Source organism: Salmo trutta, chromosome 5 (genome assembly GCF_901001165.1).
Source record: "Salmo trutta chromosome 5, fSalTru1.1, whole genome shotgun sequence".
NCBI classification, from domain to species: Eukaryota; Metazoa; Chordata; class Actinopteri; order Salmoniformes; family Salmonidae; genus Salmo; species Salmo trutta.
This window is the reverse complement of record NC_042961.1, coordinates 41874373-41894809: the sequence shown is the minus strand read 5'-3', so window position 1 is coordinate 41894809 and position 20437 is coordinate 41874373. Positions and strand designations below refer to the sequence as shown.

General features: G+C 42.3%; 1 pseudogene; it reads left to right on the top strand.

Moving 5' to 3' along the window:
* Positions 1–4823: 4823 nt before the first annotated feature.
* Positions 4824–18308, top strand: LOC115194932 (activated CDC42 kinase 1-like; annotated as a pseudogene).
* The last annotated feature ends 2129 nt before the right edge of the window (positions 18309–20437 follow it).

Below are 20437 nucleotides of genomic sequence, written 5' to 3'. Positions count from 1 at the left end.
GAATAAGGCTGTAACCTAACAAAATGTGGAAAAAGTCAAGGGGTCTGAATATTTTCCGAAGGCACTGTATAGGTTGGTGATCAATTGTCAAAGGAAGACATACTGCATGAAACATCCAATGATTTCGGAATAAAAGCACTGAGTGCACCCACTTCAGGCACCCATCATCAGCCTTTACATAGACATGGACGCACATTATACTTATATCACACATGTCAGACATACAGTTGAAGTTGGAAGTTTACATACACTTAGGTTGGAGTCATTAAAACTCATTTTTCAACCACTCCACACATTTCTTGTTAACAAACTATAGTTTTGGCAAGTCGATTAGGACATCTACTTTGTGCATGACACAAGTCATTTTTCCAACAGGTGTTTACAGACAGATTATTTCACTTATAATTCACTGTATCACAATTCCAGTGGGTCAGAAGTTTACATACACTAAGTTGACTGTGCCTTTAAACAGCTTGGAAAATTCCAGAAAATTATGTCATGGCTTTAGAAGCTTCTGATCATTTGAGTCAATTGGAGGTGTACCTGTGGAGGTATTTCAAGGCCTACCTTCAAATTCAGTGCCTCTTTGCTTGACATCATGGGAAAATCAAAAGAAATCAGCCAAGACCTTAGAAAAATAATTGTAGACCTCCACAAGTTTGGTTCATCATTGGGAGCAATGTCCAAACGCCTGAAGGTACCACGTTCATCTGTACAAACAATAGTACGCAAGTATAAAGACCATAGGACCATGCAGCCGTCACACCGCTAAGGAAGTAGACCCATTCTGTCTCTTAGAGATGAACGTACTTTGGTGCGAAAAGTGCAAATCAATCCCAGAACAACAGCAAAGGACCTTGTGAAGATGCTGGAGGAAACAGGTACAAAAGTATCTACATCCACAGTAAAACGAGTCCTATATCGACATAACCTGAAAGGCCGCTCAGCAAGGAAGAAGCCACTGCTCCAAAACCGCCATATAAAATCTAGACTACGGTTTGCAACTGCACATGGGGACAAAGATCGTGCTTTTTGGAGAAATGTCCTCTGGTCTGATGAAACAAAAATATAACTGTTTGGCCAGAACGACCATCGTTATGTTTGGAGGAAAAAGGAGAACGCTTGCAAGCCGAAGAACACCATCCCAACCGTGAAGCACGGGGGTGGCAGCATCATGTTGTGGGGGTGCTTTGCTGCAGGAGGGACTGGTGCACTTCACAAAATAGATGGCGTCATGAGGATGGAAAATTATGTGGATATATTGAAGCAACATCTCAAGACATCCGTCAGGAAGTTAAAGCTTGGTCGCAAATGGGTCTTCCAAATGGACAATGACCCCAAGCATACTTCAAAAGTTGTGGCAAAATGGCTTAAGGACAACAAAGTCAAGGTATTGGAGTGGCCATCACAAAGCCCTGACCTCAATCCCATAGAACATTTGTGGGCAGAACTGAGAAAGTGTGTGCGAGCAAGGAGGCCTACAAACCGGACTCAGTTACACAAGCTTTGTCAGGAGGAATGGGCCAAAATTCACCCAACTTATTGTGGGAAGCTTGTGGAAGGCTACCCAAACGTTTGACCCAAGTTAAACAATTTAAAGGCAATGCTACCAAATACTAATTGAGTGTATGAACACGTCTGACCCACTGGGAATGTGATGAAATAAATTAAAGCTGAAATAAATCATTTTCTCTACTATTATTCTGACATTTCACATTCTTAAAATAAAGTGGTGATCCTAACTGACCTAAGACAGGGAATTTTTACTAGGATTAAATGTCAGGAATTGTGATAAACTGAGTTTAAATGTATTTGGCTAAGGTGTATGTAAACTTCCGACTTCAACTGTATATGTGAGAACTGGTTAGAGTTTGCCAGAGTACTTGACACAGGAATGTAGGCCTCTGACTCACCCTTCTCGCTACTGATAACTCTGGTTGTTTTATGGCGCCAATTCCCTGAAGCGGAAGTCCACAGACAGACAATGATATGAGATGACAAGAGGCCTGTGTGTGAACTGTGAACATAGCTAGTTACTGTAAAACAGGCTGCCTCGTTATTAAATTGTAACTCAGAAAAGATACTGCCTCCTTTGGTTACAGCTCTTCAACTTTCTCTAATGTCCCTCCACTGAACAACATGAGTGAATTCTCAATTAAATTATGCATATTCAATTGGTGCATCTGCTGGGAAAAAGCAACAAGGCAATGCTTATGGCGCCGTTTCTTGTAATTGGCTTGAAATGCATCCTCCCTTGAGGTTATCACTGGTAATGACTGGACTGGTGAAAGTGCCAGAACCGCTGGCTGCTGGTAAGCTTTCTTGACTTGGACATGCAGTTGAAGTCGGAAGTTTACATACACCTTAGCCAAATACTTTTAAACTCAGTTTTTTAATCCTAGTAAACATTCCCTGTCTTAGGTCAGTTAGGATCACCACTTTATTTTAAGAATGTGAAATGTCAGAATAATAGTGGAGAGAATGATTTATTTCAGCTTTTATTTATTTAATCACATTCCCAGTAGGTCAGAAGTCTACATACACTCAATTAGTATTTGGTAGCATTGCCTTTAAATTGTTTAACTTGGGTCAAACGTTTCAGGTAGCCTTCCACAAGCTTCCCACATGAAGTTGGGGGAATTTTTGCCAATTCCTCAAAACAGAGCTTGTGTAACTGAGTCAGGTTTGTAGGCCTCCTTGCTTGCACACGCTTTTCAGTTCTGCCCATAAATGTTCTATAGGATTGGGGTCAGGGCTTTGTGATGGCCACTCCAATACCTTGACTTTGTTGTCCTTAAGCCATTTTGCCACAACTTTAGAGGTATGCTTGGGGTCATTGTCCATTTGGAAGACCCATTTGCGACCAAGCTTTAACTTCCTGACTGATGTCTTGAGATGTTGCTTCAATATATCCACATAATTTTCCATCCTCATGACGCCATCTATTTTGTGAAGTGCACCAGTCCCTCCTGCAGCAAAGCACCCCCACAACATGATGCTGCCACCCCCGTGCTTCACGGTTGGGATGGTGTTCTTCGGCTTACAAGCCTCCCCCTTTTTCCTCCAAACATAACGATGGTCGTTCTGGCCAAACAGTTCTATTTTTGTTTCATCAGACCAGAGGACATTTCTCCAAAAAGTACGATCTTTGTCCCCATGTGCAGTTGCAAACCGTAGTCTAGATTTTATATGGCGGTTTTGGAGCAGTGGCTTTTTCTTGCTGAGCGGCCTTTCAGGTTATGTCGATATAGGACTCGTTTTACTGTGGATGTAGATACTTTTGTACCTGTTTCCTCCAACATCTTCACAAGGTCCTATGCCGTTGTTCTGGGATTGATTTGCACTTTTTGCACCAAAGTATGTTCATCTCAACCAGACAGAACGGGTCTCCTTCTTGAGCGGTATGACGGCTGCGTGGTCCTATGGTTTTTATACTTGCGTACTATTGTTTGTACAGATGAACGTGGTACCTTCAGGTGTTTGGACATTGTTCCCAAGGATGAACCAGACTTGTGGAGGTCTACAATTATTTTCTAAGATCTTGACTGATTTCTTTCGATTTTCCCATGATGTCAAGCAAAGAGGCACTGAGTTTGAAGGTAGGCCTTGAAATACATCCACAGGTACACCTCCAATTGACTCAAATGATGTCAATTAGCATATCAGAAGCTTCTAAAGCCATGATATCATTTTCTGGAATTTTCCAAGTTGTTTAAAGGCACAGTCAAGTTAGAGTATGTAAACTTCTGACCACTGGAATTGTGATACAGTGAATTATAAGTGAAATAATCTGTCTGTAAACAGTTGTTGGAAAAATGACTTGTGTCATGTGTAACCGATGTGAAATGGCTAGTTAGTTAGCGGTGGTGCGCGCTAATAGCGTTTCAATCAGTGACGTCACTCGCTCTGAGACTTGAAGTAGGGTTTCCCCTTGCGTTGCAAGGGCCGTGGCTTTTGTGGCGCGATGGGTAACATTGCTTCGTGGGGTGTCAGTTGTTGATGTGTGCAAGGGTCCCTGGTTCGAGCCCGGGTTGGGGCGAAGAGAGGGACGGAACCTACACTGTTACATTGGTGCCGTGACCCGGATCATTGGTTGCTGCGGAAAAGGAGGAGGTCAAAGGGGGGGTGAGTGTAACCGATGTGAAATGGCTAGTTAGTTAGCGGTGGTGCGCGCTAATAGCGTTTCAATCAGTGACGTCACTCGCTCTGAGACTTGAAGTAGGGTTTCCCCTTGCGTTGCAAGGGCCGCGGCTTTTGTGGCGCGATGGGTAATGTTGCTTCGTGGGGTGTCAGTTGTTGATGTGTGCAAGGGTCCCTGGTTCGAGCCCGGGTTGGGGCGAAGAGAGGGACGGAACCTACACTGTTACACATGCACAAAGTAGATGTCCTAACCGACTTGCCAAAACTATAGTTTGTTAAAAATACATTTGTGGAGTGGTGAAAAACAAGTTTTATTGGCTCCAACCTAAGTGTATGTAAACTTCCGACTTCAACTGTAAATGTTTGCCAACACATTGCTAACCTTTGTTAATTAAATCAGCTAAACTGCTGCTCTTAGAGAAAATGTGTTTGGAGTTAACTTTCTAGCTAATCGGCCGTTAGAGTTTACACTTCCTCTTCCAAATGCAATGTGGGGAGGTTAGAATAATGAAAAACTATGTACCCAATCTATTCATTTTAAAATTAGGATTACTTCTCCTTGTCATTATCATTCACCTGATGATAAGACAAGACGTGAAAACAATTGTTTTTGCTAACATATAATGGGGGTCCCTGGTTCGCCAGTTTGCCTAGTGCTGTGGTGACCCGCAGGGTCATGCTGATGGAACAGGACACTCAGTGGCTGTACCACCTCCTGGCCGAGGTCCAGTTGGAGAGGTTTTACCTGCGTGTCCGGGACAGCCTCAACATCACCCACGTGGAGCATTTCGCCTACATCAAGGAGTCTGACCTCAAACAGATTGGCATCAGCAAACCAGGTCAGTACACTGTGGATATTTTTGTCCTTTTTAAAAATGATTCTATAGCTATTTTTGGTAACACTTCATATGAAAAGCCCCTATGTTGTGCATTATAATGCACTATGAATAGTTCACATGGGATTATAAATACCCTTATGAAGAGGGTATTCATGTGAATTGTAACCCTTGTTTGTATGTTGTATAGCCATATCTTTTATATAGAATAGAATTGTCTACGTGTAGGACAGAGAAGATTATGGGAGGCTGTGAAAAACTGCAAGATCAATGTGAGGCCCAAATCGTGGATGGCCAAGGTAAGACATTTACATGGGGCTCCCGAGTGGTGCAGTGGTCTAAGGCACTGCATTTCAGTGCTTGAGGCGTCACTACAGACATCCTGGTTTGAATCCAGGCTGTATCACAACCGGCTGTGATTGGGAGTCCCATAGGGCAGTGCACAATTGGCCTGGTGTAGGCCATCATTGTAAATAAGAATTTGTCCTTAACTGACTTGCCTAGTTAAAGAAAGGTTAAATGTCTCTCAAGTACCTCCAGAATGCAATTTACTATTATATACCATTTGTTACAAGGTAGTGGTGAGTTCTTTGAAATAAGTACCAGACATTACTGATTGACACAACATAATAATTGGAATGCTCACCTGTCACTCATGTTGATCTGTTTGTCCCCCAGGCGTTCAGTGGGTGTGGTCCGGAGGGGGGTGACCAATGGGGCACTGTGGGGTCTGGCCAGGAGAAAGGGGGGCGGGCCCTCACCTGTCTGATCCAGGACGATGAGCTGACTCTGGGGGAGGAGCTGGGAATGGGCTCCTTCGGTGTGGTGAAGAGAGGAGAGTGGCAGACCCCCACTGGGAGAGTGGTGAGTGGATTTGTTCAAATGTATGTTGCTTCTGGTGGGACAGTATTTCACTTTTATTTTACTCACCGAGTCCAACAGCAAAAGGCAGAGCTAGGTTGCCAGTTTATAAAGGCACAGGGCAAGATACTTCAAAAGAATCAATAGAAATTGCATAACAGAAATCAAAAATAATTTGCATTGAAGTACAGTGCATTCGTGAAGTATTCATACTCGTCCCCTTTTTCCACATTTTGTTAGTTACAACCTTATTCTAAAATGGATTAAACACTTTTTCCCCTTCATCAATCTACACACAATACCCCATAATACAAAGCAAAAACAGGTTTTTAGAAATGTTTGTACATTTATTAAAAATAAATAAATAAATACCTTTTTTACATAAGTATTCAGACCCTTCGCTATGAGACTCGAAATTGAGCTCAGGTGCATCTTGTTTTCAGTGATCATCCTTGAGGTGTATCTACAACTTGATTGGAGTCCACTTGTGGTAAATTCAATTGATTGGACATGATTTGGAAAGGCACACACCTGTCTATATAAGGTTCCACAGTTGACAATGCATGTCAGAGCAAAAACCAAGCCATGAGGTCGAAGGAATTGTCCGTAGAGCTCCAAGACAGGATTGTGTCGAGGCACAGATCTGGGGAAGGGTATCAAAAATTGTCTGCAGCATTGAAGGTCCCCAAGAACACAGTGGCCTCCATCATTCTAAATGGAAGAAGTTTGGAACCACCAAGACTCTTCCTAGAGCTGTCCGCTCAGCCAAACTGAGCAATCTGGGGAGAAGGGCCTTGATCAGGGAGGTGACCAAGAACCCGATGGTCACTCTGACAGAGCTCTAGAGTTCCTCTGTGGAGATGGGAGAACCTTCCAGAAGGACAACCATCTCTGCAGCACTCCACCAATCAGGCCTTTATGGTAGAGTGGCCAGACAGGAGCCACTCCTCAGTAAAAGGAACATGACAGCCCGCTTGGAGTTTGCCAAAAGGCACCTAAAGAACTCTCAGTCCATGAGAAACAAGATTCTCTGGTCTGATGAAACCAAGATTGAACTCTTTGGCCTGAATGCAAAGATTCACGTCTGGAGGAAACGTGGCACCATCACTATGGTGAAGCATGGTGGTGGCAGCATCATGCTGAGGAGATATTTTTCAGCGGCAGGGAGTTGGAGACTAGTCAGGCTCAATGGAAAGATGAACGGAGCATAGTACAGAGAGATCCTTGATGAAAACCTGCCCCAGAGAGCTCAGGACCTTAGACTGGGGCGAAGGTTTACCTTCCAACAGGACAATGACCCTAAACACAGAGCCAAGACGATGGGCCACTCAAGTCTCTAAACGTCCTTGAGTGGCCCAGCCAGAGCTCGGACTTGAACCCGATCAAACATCTCTGGAGAGAACTGAAAATAGCTGTGCAGCGACACTCCCCATCCAACCTGACAGAGCTTGAGAGGATCTGCAGAGAAGAATGGGATAAACTCCCCAAATACAGGTGTGCCAAGCTTGTAGCGTCATACCCAAGAAGACTTGAGGCTGTAATCGCTGCCAAAGGTGCTTCAACAGAGTACTGAGTAAAGGGTCTGAAAACGAATGTAAATGTGATATTTCAGTTTATTTTTTATAAATTAGCAAACATTTCTAAAAACCTGTTCTTGCTTTGGCGTTATGGGGTATTGTGTGTACATTGATGAGTGGATTTTTTTTTTTAATCAATTTTAGAATAAGGCTGTAACTTAACAAAATATGGAAAAAGTCAAGGGGTCTGAATACTTTCCGAATGTGCTGTATATTTCCAATAAATTTAAATTGCATTATAATCTGTCCCAAATGGTATTAATCAGTACACCTAACTCCTCCATCCATCCCCTTCTTCTTTCTGTTGCCATGACAGCTGCCGGTGGCAGTGAAGTCTCTGAAAAGTAGTCTTTCCAGACCGACTGACACCATGACAGACTTTCTCCAGGAGGTGACCACCATGCAGTCTCTAGACCACCCCAACATCATCCGCCTCTACGGAGTGGTGCTCACACAGCCCCTCAAGATGGTGAGAATGCCATTCTCTCTATCCTCTTAAAGATGGAGTATAAAACAGATTTAGTATTATTCCTATTTCTACATTGTAATCCTGTCTCTGGATTGTAATCCTTTCATGCATGGGCCTTTGCATATGCTAATATTCTAATTCGTAGAATTGCTATTGAAATACAGGTCGCAGGTGAGGCACAAAACAGTCCCACTCTACAGACAGACTACAACCAAATATGCAATTTTAACCACTAACTTCACTGTAACCCTAAACATCAACAATTCCTCTGACCAACTTCATGCATATATTTTTCCTCAATTGACTGGCATTTCCGTAATGCCAATGAAATTTCAGCAGATGCGGAAGGAAGACACTTCTAGCCAATGAAAATGCTGAACCATTCCTGGTTGTAGCCGGTATAGTGGGCCTGTGTTATCTCCCCCAGGTTCATCCATAGGGACCTGGCTGCCCGGAACGTTCTGCTGGCCTCCAGGGAGATGGTGAAGATTGGGGACTTTGGTCTGATGAGGGGCCTGAGCCAGGAGACAGACCACTACGTGATGATGGCCCACAGACGCATCCCCTTCGCCTGGTGAGCTGAAGGGGAACATCAGGGTGTTTGTGGGGGGATATATCATTGATGAGTCATTGATTGTTTGACAGTGTGACCGAATGGAAGCCGGTGTGGAGAAGGGAGATATCACTACTATGGAATTTTCTTTGGTAAATGATTGGCAGTTTATAGTAATTCCATCTCTCTCTCTCTCTCTCTCTCTCTGTCTCTTTTTTCTCCATATCTCTCCTCCCACGCTCCCTCCAGGTGTGCCCCAGAGAGTCTACGTGTGGGCTCTTTTACCCACTCCTCTGATGTGTGGATGTTTGGGGTCATTCTCTGGGAGATGTTCACCTACTGTGAGGAGCCTTGGCGGGGGCTATCTGGCAGACAGGTATGTGTAGACACATTGTACACATTGTTATGATGCCAGAGTCAGACAGAACTTGCTTAGGCAGGGAAGAAGAGGAATTTGTACACAACCACCGCTGGGGTTTCCCAAAATCTAGAAGCATTTACTGTTTTCCAAATTTAGAAGCCGATTCAGAGATAGAGCTTAAAAAGTAGCTTGATTTAGCTTTCTTAATCGAGATAGTACATCTGTTTCTCAATTGGCTGAAAGATTGCCAGTCCACTACAGAGTCAGTTTTCCTTGTTTTGGCCCAGGCCTGATTTCTCATCTGAATGAGCTCAGATAACTCAGAAGAAAACCAAGGGTTAGATCTACACTACATGACCAAAGTATGTGGATACCTGTTCATCGAACATCTCATTCCAAAATCATGGGCATTAATATGGAGTTGGTCCCCCCCTTTGCTGCTATATTAGCCTCCACTCTTCTGGGAAGACTTTCCACTAGATGTTGGAACATTGCTGCGGGGTCTTGCTTCCTTTCAGCCACAGGAGCATTAGTGAGGTCAGGTACTGATGTTTTGCGATTAGGCCTAGCTCGTAGTCGGCGTTCCAATTAATCCCTAAGGTGTTCAAGGGGGTTGAGGTCAGGGCTCTGTGCAGGCCAGTAAAGGTTCTTCCACACCAATCCTGACAAACCATTTCTGTATGGACCTCGCTTTGTGCACTGGGGCATTGTCATGCTGAAACAGGAAAGGGCCTTCCCCCAAACTGTTGCCACAGAATCGTCTAGAAAGTCATTGTATGCTGTAGCATTATGATTTCCCTTCACTTGAACTAAGGGCCTAGCCTGAACCATGAAAAACAACCCCAGACAATTATTTCTCCTCCACCAAACTTTACAGTTGGCACTATGCATTGGGGTAGGTAGGGTTCTCCTGGCATCACGCCAGATGGTGAAGCGTGATTCATCACTCCAGAGAATGCATTTCCACTGCTCCAGAGTCCAATGGTGGTGAGCTTTACACCACTCCAGCCGACGCTTGGCATTGTGCATGGTGATCTTAGGCTTGTGTGCAGCTGCTCGGCCATGAAAACCCATTTCATGAAGCTCCCGATGAACACCTCTAGTGCTGATGTTGCTTCCAGAGGCAGTTTGGAACTCGGTACTTATATATATATAGTGTATCTTTGACTCTGAATTGTTTAAAAGGGGCATGTTTATCTGCCAGAGGAATAAATATAGAGGATACATTTTCAAGAGCCAACGCAGTGTCAGGAATACAGGAGATAGTGGCTAACTCAGAGTACAACATGTCGTGTAAAAACCCTTGAAGAGAAAACGTTTTTAAAATCTTTCTTCTTAATTAAACAAGGATTAGAATTTTTGGGTTTCATATCTGTAATACATGCTATGGGACAATGATCACTGAGATCATATGCAAATACTCCACTAGACAAATATTTATGGAGGTTATTAGTAAGAATCAAATCAACCAATGAGGAGTTAACTGTGTGCCAAGCACTGGGATCATCCGTGTAGAACAGAAGGTCTACTTTTATGTCCTTGATTCACTTTTAGGATGAAGTCTGCCCTCGGAGTCTCTGGGGATTTGAATAGATTTTTTTCTGACTCACTTGGAACATTTTCAGGGTACGTGATGGCAAGGTGTCTGAAACAATGCTTAGACAAGGCATCCATCTCCATGGTGACCTCTAAACAATGCACTACGCTCTAGAATGATGTGCATGTGTCTCTTGATGAAAGCACTTGTTTAAATAATGCAGCTATAGATAAATGCACTTTTTAAACAATGCACTTTTATGAAAAATACAAATAAAGATATTAAATGTGTTTTTCAATGACACAACACATTACACGGAAATTAAGATATGCTCTCAATGTTCAGAATGTTTCCACCTCCTTTCCAAGTGTTCTTTCGCTTGTTTGTTTGTTCATCTGAATGCTTACTTCCCTCAAGGCCTGAACTATCCTCCAGAAATCCCTCAGAAATCCTTCCTCTTTCTCCCTCTGTTGGTTTTGTGTTTGTTTGTCGATGTCCTAATTTTTGTTGTCCTTGTTGGGTTTATAGTCCCCCTATCCCCTTCTTTCCTTGTGTTGCCTGATGATTCAGCAGATGAGTCCTGCAAGAACCAAGTCGATCAATCTCTCAAAACCTCTCCAAACTATTTCCTCAAAAGAAAAGTATCTTCCAATTCCTTTAGATGGGCAGAATACAGCAATGCAGTAAAATAACTAAACTGTTAACATATAATACACATTTATACAAAAATTACAATTTAAGGAGGAGCTCTTCTTAAGTGCTGCTGCTCATGGAATTGGTTTCTAAGAGATGATACTGAGGAAAATAACAAAATATACGTTTAATATATACATTAATTACTAGATACAGTATATGGGAAACATGAACACGCCAAACAATTTATAAGGGGAATGAAATAATGAACGTTCGTAACGAAAGCTAATGAGTCAGATTTGTCACGTACATGTTGTAGGTAGAGCACTTTAAGTTGAACCATGACTCAAGAGGACACAAGGCTCCAACCTTTTGTACCAAATAAAATATTCAATATTGTGTATGTGTATGTTTGTGTCCACAAACATCTTCAATATCACAATAATGCAATGTCTTTGTCATTAAACGTTCCCCACACTTTTTTTTCTCTCAGATCCTCTGGCGTGTTGAGCTGGAGGGACAACGTATGGAGAGACCCCCTGACTGTCCTCAGGAACTCTACTCTGTGATGAGAAAGTGTTGGGCCTGCACCCCCTCCAACCGACCCACCTTCTCCCAGCTCACCACCCTGGTCGCAGAGGTAACACTGTAAATATATGTACAGTACCAGTCAAAAGTTTGGACACACCTACTCATTCAAGGGTTTTTCTTTATTTTTTGCTATTTTCTACATTGTAGAATAATAGTGAAGACATCAAAACTATGAAAAAACACATATGCAATCATGTAACCACATAACCAAAAAAGTTTTAAACAAATCAAAATATATTTTAGATTCTTCAAAGTAACCACCCTTTGTCTTGATGACAGCTTTGCACACGCTTGGCATTCTCTCAACCAGCTTCATGAGGTAGTCACCTGGAATGCATTTCAATTAACAGGTGTGCCGTAAAAGTTCATTTGTGGAATTTCTTTCCTTCTTAATGGGTTTGAGCCAATCAGTTGTGTGTGACAAGGTAGGGGTGGTATACTATTTGGTAAAAGACCAAGTCCATACTATGGCAAGAACAGCTCAAATAAGCAAAGAGAAACGACAGTCCATTATTACTTTAACACAAGAAGGTCAGTCAATACAGGAAGTTTCAAGAACTTTGAAAGTTTCTTCAAGTGCAGTCACAAAAACCATGAAGCGCTATGATGAAACTGGCTCTCATGAGAATCGCCACAGGAAAGGAAGACCCAGAGTTACCTCTGCTGCAGAGAATAAGTTCATTAGAGTTACCAGCACCTCAGAAATTGCAGGCCAATTAAATGCTTCACTGAGTTTAAGTAACAGACATCTCAATATCACCTTTTCAGAGGAGACTGAGTGAATCAGGCCTTCATGGTCGAATTGCTGGAAAGAAACCACGACTAAAGGACACCAATAATAAGAAGAGACTTGCTTGGGCCAAGAAACACAAGCAATGGACATTAGACCATCTGTCCTTTGGTCTGATGAGTCCGAATTTGAGATTTTGGTTCCAACCGCCATGTCTTTGTGAGACGAGTAGGTGAACGGATGAGCTCTGCATGTGTGGTTCGCACCGTGAAGCATGGAGGAAGAGGTGGGATGGTGTGGGCGTGTTTAGCTGGTGACACTATCAGTGATTTATTTAGAATTCAAGGCACACTTAACCAGCATGACAACCACAGCTTTCTGCAGCGATACACCATCCCATCTGGTTTGCGCTTAATGGGACTATCATTTGTTTTTCAACAGGACAATGACCCAACCCACCTCCAGTCTGTGTAAGGGCTACTTGACCAAGAAGGAGAGTGATGGAGTGCTGCATCAGCCACCCTTTGCCTTGATGACAGATTTGCACAGTCTTGACATTCTCTCAACCAGCTTCACCTGGAATGCTTTCCCAACGGTCTTGAAAGAGTTCCCACATATGCTGAGCACGCATTCTAAATAAATCACAGACAGTGTCACCATCAAAGTACCACCACACCATAACAACTCCTCCTCCATGCTTTACGGTGGGAAATACACACACGGAGATCATCCGTTCACCCACACCACATCTCACAAAGACATGGCGATTGGAACCAAAAATCTCCAATTTGGACTCCAGACCAAAGGACAAATTTCCACCGGTCTAATGTCCATTGCTCATGTTTCTTGCCCCAAGCAAGTCTCTTCTTCTTATTGATGTCCTTTTGTAGTGTTTTTTGTTGTTGCAGCAATTCGACCATGACGACCTGATTCACACAGTCTCCTCTGAACAGTTGATTTTGAGATGTGTCAGTTACTTGAACTCGGTGAAGAATTTATTTCGGCTGCAATTTCTGAGGCTGGTAACTAATTAACTTTTTGCGACTACACTTGAAGACACTTTCAAAGTTCTTGAAATGTTCCGTATTGACTGACCTTCATGTCTTAAAATAATGATGGACTGTCATTTCTCTTTGCTTATTTGAGCTGTTCTTGCCATAATATGGACTTGGTCTTTTACTAAATAGGGTTATATTTTGTATACCACCCCTACCTTCTCACAACACAACTGATGGGCTCAAACCAAATGCATGAAGAAGGAAAGAAATTCCACAAATTAACTTTTAACAAGGCACACCTGTTAATTGAAATTCATTCCAGGTGACTACCTCATGAAGCTGGTTGAGAGAATGCCAAGAGTATTAATCAAGGCAAAAGGTGGCTATTTGAAGAATCCTATATATACAATATATTTTGATTTGTTTAACACTTTTTTGGTTACTACATGATTCCATATGTGTTATTTCATTTTCTACAATGTAGAAAATAGTAAAAATAAAGAAAAACCATTGAATGAGTAGGTGTGTCCAAACTTTTGACTGGTACTGTACATTTATTATATATGTATAAATGCATGCTCACATTTGCATTATACTCACATAATACACTCTAATCAAGTGGCTCCCAAGCATGTTTACATTAGCATTTAAGAGTCAATATGGCCAGTGACCAAAATAAAGGCAGTTGGACTACGAGACAGTGGCATAAAATGGTTTCCTCTCCCCTCTTCCCTCTCTATCCAGGCTCAGCCTTTGGAGGTGTGTGCTGTAAAGGACTTTGTGGAACCTAGAAAACTCACCCTCCTGTCCAATGACCTAGTGACCATCATAGACCATAGGTAAGAGAGAAGAAGGATGGGAAGAAGGAAAAAATAGGTAGGAAGAAACAGAGGTTCATCGTTAAACTTAGACATATTGTTTCAAAGAGCTAAACTTTTAAACCTGAATTCCATTGCGTTGACTGTTAACCGTAATCCTCACATTCTTGCCACCTTGTAGTAATTCTTGAGGGGGGGGGGTCTAAGGCCTTCAAGTCAGATGCCAAGAATAAAAGATTTGAAGATCTGACTCAAATTTGCTGAAGTTTTCAGAGAGTCCTATGTAAAAGGGTGTCAAGACAGTTTATAAGAGAGTTTTATAATAGTGTAGAGAGTACATTTTTTGTGAATATGTAGTTCGTAAATCATCAATAAACTGTTAAAAGTCATTTGTTGGAATTGTATGATTGTCGTTTCTTAATGTGACCATTTAATTGGATCCATGTATTTGTTATATCACTTACTGTATATCAACAGTATGTGGCTTATATGATTTGACCGTATGGTTCTCCTCCTGTAGTCTGGAGCTGTGTGAGTGGAAGGGCCAGAACCAAAGGACTTTGATAGTGGGCTGCTCCCTCCCTCTCCGCCCCCAGCAGCGCCCCTGCTCTTCCCACCACAGCCCCCGTTGCTGCATCAAGCCTCATCTCACCCCCCCTGAAGGGCAGTTTGCAGCACACGGGGCAGAGTGAGACCCACCCCGACCGTAACTGGGGCACGTCGGAACGCCTCGACGAGTCAGTAAAATGTACACTTTTTGATGATTCTTTGATATATAGCTGTTGAGCATCATCATGCTATATGCTAGCCTGCGTTCCTGACTATTTTTGCTGTCATTAATGCCACATTGTTGCCTTGTCTTGTTTAGCATTACAGATATCCGTTGTCATATATTGATAGAAATCAAGTAAAAATTGCATTTGTTTGCGTCTTTGTTGGTGGCCCACTATTGGTGGTATACAAATCTTACAGAGTAAGTAAGATGAATGCCTTGAACCTTTGTTATTGTCAGTGTACAACCATGACCCATGTGTGTTTGAATACTGTGTTTTTAGCTGTCCTCTGACCTTTTCAGGAGAGTAAACTGGAGAAGAAGCCCAGCAAATAGAGAGAGAGAGGGCGGCTCCAATTTACAGAAAATGTCAGGTACCAACTTCAATAAGTTATTTACTCTTTATTTGATTATTATATGACTGATACTAACATGTTCTCCAAATAATATTAGCTAATATTCAATCCATACATATAATTGTTTCGTTGGTAGCAATCTGTAGCTAATTGGGCACATTACAACTCTTGTAATTGTTTAGACCTTTGGTACCCTTCGTAGTGTACTAGCCTCAAGAGCAGAGGGTCACAAGTTTGATATCACCAAGGGAAAACCACCCTCAACATGCTGTATACTTGTCACGTCCTGACCAGCAGATGGAGCTGTGGTAGTAGTTTGGGGGTCAGGACGTGGCAGTCTTGTGTGTGTCTTGTGACTCCTAATCAGGAACAGCTGGGAATCGTTGTTCCTGATTGGGAGTCATATATGTAGGAGTTGTTTGTCACTGGGGTTTGTGGGTGGTTGTTGTTACACTGCGTTTTGTATGCATGTAAGACTGTCACTGTGGTGTTTATTGTTTTTCAGTGGATGCTCTACTCCTTTTTTTAAATTAAAATATGAGTATCCACACTTCCGCTGCGCCTTGGTCCTCACAACAGCACGAAGTATTTTGTGACAATACTGTAGTTATTTTGTACAAAATACATATACTGTATACAGTACCAGTCAAAACAGTACCAGTCAAAACCCCTTCAATGTTTTTTCTTAATTTTTTACTTATTCTACATTGTAGAATAATAGTGAGGACATGAAAACTAAGAAATAACACATATATTTCTTCAAATATATTTTCTTCAAATTAACCACCCTTTGTCTTGATGACAACTTTGCACTCTTGGCATTCTCTCAACCAGCTTCATGAGGTAGTCACCTGGAATACATTTCAATTAACAGGTGTGACTTGTTAAAAGTTATTTTGTGGAATTTCTTTCTTTCTTAATGCGTTTGAGCCAATCAGTTGTGTTGTGACAAGGTAGGGTTGGTATTCAGAAGATAGCCCTATTAAAGTAACATACACATCTCAACATCAACTGTTCAGAGGAGACTGTGTGAATCAGGCCTTCATGGTCGAATTGCTGCAAAGAAACCACTACTAAAGGACACCAATAAGAAGAAGAGACTTGCTTTGGCCAAGAAACATGAGCAGAAATCTCTGCCTGTATGGTTCCCACCATGAAGCATGGAGGAGGAGGAGTTATTGTGTGGGGGTGCTTTGCTGGTGACACTGTCAGTGATTTATTTGGAATTCAAGGCACACTTAACCACCATGGCAACCACAGCATTCAGCAGTGATACGCCATCCCATCTGGTTTGCGCTTAGTGGGACTATCATTTGTTTTCAACAGGACAATGACCCAACACACCTCCAGGCTGTGTAAGGGCTTTTTGACCAAGAAGGAGAGTGATGGATTGCTGCATCAGCTGACCTGGCCTCCACCATTACCCGACCTCAATCCAATTGAGATGGTTTGGGATGAGTTGGACCGCAGAGTGAAGGAAAAGCAGCCAACAAGTGCTCAGCATATGTGGGAACTCCTTCAAGACTGTTGGAAAAGCTTTCCAGGTGAAGCTGGTTGAGAGAATGCCAAGCGCGTGCAAAGCTGTCATCAATGCAAAGGTTAGCTACTTTGAAGAATCTAAAATCTAAAATATATTTGGATTTGTTTGACACTTTTTTGGTTACTACATGATTGTGCATGTTTTATTTCATAGTTTTGATATCTTCACTATTATTTCACAATGTATAAAATAGTAAAATAAAGAAAAACCCTTGAATGAGTAGGTGGGTCCAAACTTTTGACTGGTACTGTGTGTTTAAAGGAACTATCCATCTGTCCCCAGGTATGACCAGGAGTCTGGAGTCTGTCCTGAGTGGTCCCCAGAACAGGACTGTAGGAGGGGTCAAGGTGGACCCCTGTCGTGGACCCCTCCCCAACGCCATGGTTGCCCGCAGCGTTGTGGTGCAGCAGGATCCCCATCGGCTCAGCGAGGCCAGCATCAACCCCCCACCTCGACCGCTCCCGCCCAACTTCAAACGTGCCAAAATTCCCCAGGTGGCCTTGATCCGAGATCGGAGGCCTGTAAATCCATCCCCAGGTTCTTTGTGGCCTCCACAAACTCAAAAGCATCCACAGCAGCAGATGCTACAGCCACCCCAGCCCCAGCTGCAGCAGACCATGGGGGGCAGTAACCTGGGCAAGATGGCCCACATGGCATGGTCCAAACTAGATGACTATGGGAACAAGGGGGTGGTGAGGGATCAAGAAAAGGAGTGGGTGGTGAGGGAACGAGAGAGGGAGAGGTACCCGCCTCAAGTACAACACACCAGGGAAGCCTTCATAGTACAGGTATTGAATGGATGTATGATCTTTAGTTCTTGAGTTGTTAGACATATTACAGAATTCAGGCTTTGTGATTGGCCTGACGTTCTAAGGTCCTCTAGTCTGATTGGTCAGGTCATGGAAGCAGTGCAGGGAGTGACCAATGAGGAGGTTCGGAACGCACTTCACCGCAATGAATGGAACCCTATAAGGGCCCAGCAACAACTCAAGGTTAGACAGAATTACTCTAATTCATACTTAATACATATATTATTTCCATGTACTTCAAAATGTATTCTCCATCGACCAACCTAGTTTACTATGAATGCAAAAATTGTAATATTAAATTTGATGCACCAACTTTGTGCTCACTCTTCTCTCTCTCTCATTCCCTCCTTCCTTCTCAAATGGAGCAGCTGCACTCTCTGAGCCTGTGTTCTCGTGACGACTGCCTAAGGATCCTGTCCCGCTATCAGTGGGATCTACAGCTGGCCAGCCGCTACCTGTTCAGAATGGTACGGGAGGAGAGGACTGGAGGAGGAGGAGAAAGGGAGAGGAGGTACGGAGAGAGAGAGGCACCCCCTGCTGCCACGGAGAGACGAGGAGTATGAGAGGTGCGGGGATGGAGGGATACTGGAAACAGGACAATAAAGATTTACAAAATTGAAGAGGGACTGAGGAGCTATTTGAGGAATTTAAGAGATGGGATGGTTGATTAAAAAGGAATGGAATATATATGAAGTGAACAATAAAGACATTACAGTCCTCCAAAATACTATTTGCATCCTTTTTACAGTTCTGTTTAGTCTTTTTTAATGACGTGACAGACAGCCACATCCTCTCTGTTCTCAAAAGTAGTTGTGTATCATGATGAATTTGTAAATACAGTGCCTTACAAAAGTATTCAGACCCCTTGGATTTCTTTGCATTTTATTGTGTTACAAAGTGGGATTGAAATTGATTGAATTGTAATTTTTTGTCAAAAATGTACACAAAATACTCTGTCAAAGGGGAACAAAAATTCTAACATTTTAAAAACTAAAATACAGTAATTGCATTAAGTATTCAGCTCCCTGACTCAATACATGTTAGAAACACCTTTTGGCATCGCTTACATCTGTGAGTCTTCTTGAATAAGTCTATAAGTGCAATATTTGCCCATTATTATTACAAAAATTATTCAAGCTCTGTCAAGAAGTTGGTGATCATGGCTAGACAGCAATGTTGAAGTCTTGCCATAGATTTTCAAGCAGATTTAAGTCAAAACTAACTTGGCCACTCATGTACATTCACTGTCTTCTTGGTAAGCAACTCCAGTGTAGATTTGGCCTTGTGTTTTAGGTTATTATCCTGCTGAAAAGTGAATTCCTCTCATAGTCTCTGGTGTAAAGCAGACTGAAGCAAGTTTTCCTCTAGGATTTTACCTGTGCTTAGCTCCATCCCGTTTTTTTATCCTGAAAAAGTCCCCAATATTTGCTAAAGGGAAGCATACCCATACCATGATGCAGCCACCACCATGCTTGTAAATAAGGAGGCAGTTACTCAGTGATGTTGTATTTGCCCCAAACATAATACTTTTCATTTCAGCCCAAACGTGTATTCCTTTGCAATGTTTTTTTTGCAGTGTTACTTTAGTGCCTTGTTGCATACAAGCTGCATGTTTTGCAATATTTTAATTTTGTATAATTGTATTATTTTAACTACAATAGTGTTGCTACCATCGCAGCCATTGAACTCTGTAGCCCATGGCTTCATGGTAACACAGTAGTTTCATTCCTGTCCTGCAGCTCAGTTCAGGATGACTATTCTTTATGTGTCTGGGTGGTTTAATACATAATCCACAGCATAATAATTAACTTGACCATGATTAAAGAGCTATTCAATGTCTGATTTGTTAGTGTTACCCCCTTTCACTATCCTTCTTTGATTCATTCGAAAGCTTTGCAGTTGAATCTGTACTTGAAATTCAATACTTGACTGAGGGACCTTGCAGATGTGTGTATGGGGGACAGAGAAAGAGTTAGTAATCAAACAAATCCATGTAACTTGTGATTTGTTAAGCCAAATTTACTCCTGAACTAATTTAGGCTTTCCTAAACAAAGAGGCTGAATACGTATGCAACAACTATATTTTAGTTATGAATATTTGATTTATCTTTAAAAAAATATATAATTTTACTTCCTCATTTAAGAGAATTTTGTGAAGATTGTTGACAAAGAAATAACAATTAAATCCATTTGAATCCCACTTTATCCCAATAAAATGAAGAAATTCAAGGGGTCTGAACACTTGCAAGGCACTGTATTGTATTGGCATTGATTATATTTGTTGAATTGTTGATACAAATTGTGCATGAGCTAGTGATGTGTACATGTGACTCATGCCCCTCAAGTCATGACAGTTGGGATGTTGTAAGAATCAAAAGATGATCTACAGAGTGATGTAATTTCCTTTCAGAGGAAGTGTTTGTTATTTCTCTGCTTTGACTTCCTTTACAGGAGGGCTGGAGAATCCATATTACTAGGGAGGGACATGAGCTTATTTTAACCTGCACCTCAGCATGCTTCCAGCGCGGGGGGGGGGGGGGGGGGGGGAATGAGAGCACCTCTCCCTTAGTGGTCCGGGCCTTTTTTCTTTCTACTACAGGGCTTGGTTACATTTCAGGCCCTCCTGGCACATTGCCACTACCATTTTAGGAATGGTTAAGAGTTATGGAATGAGACTAGGGGCCATAATGTAATTGGGCCCATGACTTGGAAAAAGGTGGATGGAGACTGGTAGAGAGAGACGAAAAGCCTGAAAGGCCACAGGATCTGTTTCTCCAACTAATAACAGGTCTGTCATTTTGCTGGGCTTCATAAACACTTCTCTCCACCCCAACCACCCTCAGTGGCCACTGGCCT